This window comes from Felis catus, chromosome A1 (genome assembly GCF_018350175.1).
Source record: "Felis catus isolate Fca126 chromosome A1, F.catus_Fca126_mat1.0, whole genome shotgun sequence".
NCBI lineage: Eukaryota > Metazoa > Chordata > Mammalia > Carnivora > Felidae > Felis > Felis catus.
Window position 1 is genome coordinate 218,416,316 of NC_058368.1, and position 5,520 is coordinate 218,421,835.

Consider the following 5,520-nt stretch of genomic DNA (forward strand, 5'->3'; position numbering starts at 1 on the left):
GCCCAATCATTTAATGAATATCTTAGATAGGAACACATCTACCTTCAAATTGACTTTTTATCCAGAAGCCTCTAAGAATTTGTATTTTAATATAATCCTACTCTGAATTTATATTTTTTATCTTCATATCCTTATGTAATGATTATTGCATAATGAAAGTGACATAAAGCTAATGCTTAGGTTTGGATTGTGCTTTTTCGTAATAGCGTAATGGTACGATAATCAGATGATATGGAAACTCTGCCAAATGTTATTCTTAAATATTTTTATAGAAAAATTAATGCCAGTTACAAATAAGACAAGTGGCTATCAATGTATTTATCTCCATTTATGGCAGAAAATGGTCTCAAATTTGTTGACATTTCAGTATCTCAGATTCCAAGTGATTCTGGAAGCTCAAAACCAAAACAGTGCATTATTTACATTCATAATTTGCCTGCTTTTGAGGAAAATGACATCTGTGCAATTTTTTCCTTCCAAAACACATTAATTTCCACATAGGCTGAATTTAGAGCTGAGAAAGCTAATGCAGAATACCATTCCTATCCTGTCATGTATAAATAACATTACAAAATATAAATTTATTTTCTAGTAGACATACTCTTTGCATAATAGCATAGATCAATATGTCATACTATAATTTGTTAATTTCATAATCAAAGTACTTCAAATATTTTTATAATTTTTAATTAAAACTAATGCTCTTTATTTGAGGGGGGTTGGTGTCCAATTCTTTGAGTTTAACATATGCAGACATTCATATGTCTTTATGTTTTCAATTCTCCCCTTATATTCTTAATACCTGTATTCTTTTTACTCTCATTCCTGCAGCTGAAACATGAACTACATTCCTGTGCTTTCCTAAAATAATCACGTAATGAGAAGTGTTTCTCTTTTTTTCTCTCTGTCTTTATATGATTGCTTCATACATAAACAATACATCTTTTATGCCACAAAGTGATTCTGAGCATCCTAGAGTGCAGGGTGCTGCATTTCAAAGCTTCTCAAAATGACAAGGGAGACGCAAGTAGACTGGGAAGAGTACTCCTCATATTATGGTATGTCATCTAGTGAAGAAAGGTTTCTAGACTTGGGTAATTTATCAGCTTCATATTTTCATACTCACTATTTTACATGTGAAAATGAATAAAAATTCTTATGTCCAGATACTTCAAAATGGTGAAAAGTAGACTGTTAATTTGGGTCTTAAAGGATAGAAATCAAAAGATAAAGGTGGTTTTAGAACCCTAGTTCTGAGAATTTCAGATTATTTACTTTCTATAAATTTACCTCAATTTCAAAGTGGATTAAGTTTATGTCTTCTCTGAGACTCTTAATTGTTGTGTCCTCATTTGCAATTGTGTGCATTGTTCCTGAGAGATAAAGGGTCAGTTTGGAACTCAAAGGGTCACATGCCCAAACTGGAAGAGCACATTTCCTGCTCATGGTTTATCTCTCTGACAGTGCTTTCCTGCTTTTCACTCCCTCCTCATCTGCCAACAGAACCATACTGATTTCTGAAAGCTTTCTATATCGACTCTGCTTTCCTTCTAATTCAAGTGATGCAGTTTGCATTTTTCTAGAGCAGATAGTGTAATGCAGTGAAAACTGCAAAAGGTATATTGAAGAGTAACACATTTTAAAGACAAAAGGGCAAGTAAGTAGAACTGTGCAGGGCAAATAATCAGACTGTGATTCCAACATGAGAACATCTGAGCCAGTCCAAATGAGAGCAAATACTACCTGTTAAAGAAATCCTTTTGTTGGGCAGAAATGACTGAATCCTTTTCTACCTTCTTGGTCAGCCATTAGCTGGGTGCCTACTTTCTAAGAGCATAGCTGCTGCTCTAAAACATAGGTGTACCCTGAAAGTCCTAAGCACTGGAGATTTTAACACACTGCAGTTGGACATTGCAGTACTTCTAGGATGAGATAGTCAAAGTTGTGTTTCTGCTTTTTCCAAGTCTGACACAGCAAGCCAAAAAATAAATAAAATAAAATAAAATAAAATAAAATAAAATAAAATAAAATAAAGTCTAACAAATTTCTTTACCTCACATTAATAACCTTATAAACCAATATATTTCTAAGTCTATCTATAATTAGAGCTGATAATTCAGAGTATATTATTAAAGTAAAACATAGATAAAGAATTATCTATGTCCATATTACCCAAAGCAATCTATAGATTCAATGTAATCTCTATCAAAATACCAACAGCACTTTTCACAAAACTAGAACAAATGATACTAAAATTTATATGAAGCCACAGAAGATCCCAAATAGCCAAAGCACTCTTGAGAAAGAACAAAGCTAAAGGTATCACAATTCCAGATTCAAGATACACTACAAAACTGTATAATCAAAACACTATGGTACTGGCACAAAGTAGACACAGCTCAATAGAACAGAGTAGGGAATCCAGAAATAAATGCACATTTATAAGGTCAATATATTCATGTCAAGAAAGACAAGGATATACAATGGGGAAAACACAGGTCTCTTCAATAAATGGTGCTGGAGGGCACCTGGATGGCTAAGTCGGTTGAGCGTTCAACTCTTGATTTTGGCTACGGTCATGATCTCAGGGTTGCGGGATTGAGCCCCACGTTGGGCTCTGCACTGAATGTTGGGGCCTGCTTAGAATTCTCTCTCTCTCTCTTTCCCTCTGCCCCTTTCTCATGTTCACACATACTGTCTCTCAAATAATAATAAAAAAATGGTGCTTGAAAAACTGAAGAGCTATATGCAAAAGAATGAAACTGGACCATATTCTAATACCATACACAAAAATAAACTCAAAATGGTACAAGACCTAAATACGAAACCTGAAACCATAAAAATCTTAGAAAAGAATACAGACAGAAATTTCTCAGATAAAAATAGCAATATTTTTCTAGATATGTCCTTTGGGTGAAGGGAAATCAAAGCAAAAATAAACTATTAGGATTACATGAAAATAATAAGCCTTTGCTCTGTGAAGGAAACCACCAACAATACAAACAAGCAACCTACTGAATGGGAGAAGATACTTGCAAATGATATATCTGGTAAGGTATTAATATCCAAAATATATAAAAAACTTATAGAACTCAACATCATAAAAACAAACAATCCAATTAAAAAAGGGAAGTGTGGACATGGAGGTGCATGACGATTGGCTACCGGGAGGAACTGGAGGGAAGCCAGTAGCAGGCAAACTGCAGAGAGGCTTCTAGCTCCTGTGAGTGAGGAACCATTATCCTTATGGGCCACCATCCAGGAAGTAGACTGTAAAGGAAGAAACTACTGGGGTTGCTTGGGAGGAACCGAGATTCTAGGTAAGGATTCACTGAACTTTTGTGGCATGTGTTGACAAGAGGGTTTCAGAGGTTTTAGTCAATTAACCTGACATAGCTAATGTCTCTGCTGAGCCAGACTGTTCGTGGTGTGGAAGAAAGTGGCCCAGATTGAGCGAACCTCAGGTCTTCTGAAAATAGTCCATCTGAAAAGGCCAGTCTCTGTGCCCTTTTTCCATGGCGACCTCTAGGATGAGCTGATGCTATAGTGGCTTATCATGGCCCAGTGGACAGTGTGGCTTATAAGTCATGAACTGGGAATTTGACTTTTCAGCACCCTGAGATTCTCTGTATGGTATCCAACTGCTGGAAAATGAGCCAAAGTCCTCACTGGAGCACATTATATGCCTATTCTGAAGATGGTAACCTTTCTTAAAACACTACTCTTTGAACTTACATTATTGAATGATAAGGACTTCATAGAGACATGATAGCTGTTCACACATTATAAAACATGTGTCTAGGGTCTCCTAGTAGGAGGTGGAGAACTCTTGCAAGTTGCTGCTTTTCTGAAGAATAACATGACATATGCTTTGGTCCACTAGTTGGACAAGCTTTATCCCCTCAAAATTATTGTAATTTCACAAGATTTGAACTTATTTTGGGGGCAAAAGATTTTCTTTACATGGGTCAAAAAAAGGACACAGAGCTAAATACAGAATTGAACCAACTGCTGGATTTACTTCTATAAGCTTGTCCATTTGGAATTTAGTTAGATGCCAACTTAAAGAATTCATTGGATAGTATTAATTTTGCTTCTGTGACACATCCACAAAAACATCCATCCTGGAAAGTTAGAACATACAAAGGAAAACCTCAAGTTTCTATCACTGAAAAGGTAAAATCCATGCATTATGATAAACAAGATATAGCAGATACGGGGCAAGTCGTTGGAACTATCACTTGTAAGTGTCATTTAGAAGGAATCATGCAAGGGCCTCCTGGGTAACCCAGTGAAGTGACTGATTGGCTCAGGTCACAATCTCACAGTCAGCTGTGGAATCAAGCTCCATGTTGGGCTCTGCTCTGACAGTGTGGAGCCTGCTTAGGATTCTCTCTCTCCCTCTCTCTCTGCTCCTCCCCTGTTTTCAGGCACACATGCTCTTTCTCAAAATAAAAACATAAACGTTAAAAATTTTTTAGAAGAAATCATGCCAAATGTTACCATCAGCTTGGGTCTTTCCACCAATGGATCTCCACTTCAGATTATTCTAGTTCATCCTTGTGTGACTTCTCTGGACTCTGCCATTCTTCTACTAGCATTGATGTAATGGATGATTCTGTACTTAGTGGACCTTACAAATTTCCATTCACTCCTCCTTTAGAGTCATTCAGCTTATGCTACTATACTCACAGGTCCCTGTCCCACCAGTTTTGGGTTTTTATCAAATGGAATAGGAAGAAGTACAAGTAAAAATAGCAATTAATTTTAAAACTTCATGAAAGTGTGAAAAATAATTTTGAATTCTGTACAGCTCCTATACCTTATCATAATAGAATTCCAATCACACATGTGAAATGCAAAGTTGGTTTTGGCCAGCTTGAAGTGTTTTGAAAGAAAAGTTTATTGATGTGGATTATTGAACACAAGTTCCCCAAATCAATGGAAATTAGTGTTTCTGGAACTGTAACTTTGGGAGCCAAGAATCATGAGAAGCAGCCATTTGACCATATTTGCATTGAAGGCACAGCATATTTAAAGCTTCATTTCACAATCTTAGATTACACATTCACTGGTTGTTATGTGGATAAGAATTCAGTTTAAGTTTGTGCATCAGTAAAACCAAAAGTAAGTACATACCAGAAACTAACTTCTTCAATGACATCTGGAATTCTGAAACTTCTGCTCTAGTCACATAAGGATCATTACTACTATAATTATCTTATACTTAAATAGGATTTATATAACGGTAACATAGTTTAAAATAATAATAGTCTTTTATTTTTAATGCATATGCATATAACCCTTGAGTAAAAAACATCATATGAATGATTTAATTATAATAACACTTAAGTTTAATGTTTTTAGTCTGACATAGTTTGAAAGAACATTTTAAAGACTAATGTCTATTTTGCTACTCTTTGATTTTACTCAAATATGATCCAGGGCACAAAACAGGAGCTATTCATTTTAGGCTTATCTTAGACTAGTCCTGGATCACCCTTCCCTTCCCTATGGTAG

At 35.6% G+C, this 5,520-nt stretch overlaps 1 pseudogene; it reads left to right on the forward strand.

Annotated features, from left to right (window-relative positions):
• Positions 1-3,556: 3,556 nt before the first annotated feature.
• Positions 3,557-5,216, forward strand: LOC101080430 (annotated as a pseudogene).
• The last annotated feature ends 304 nt before the right edge of the window (positions 5,217-5,520 follow it).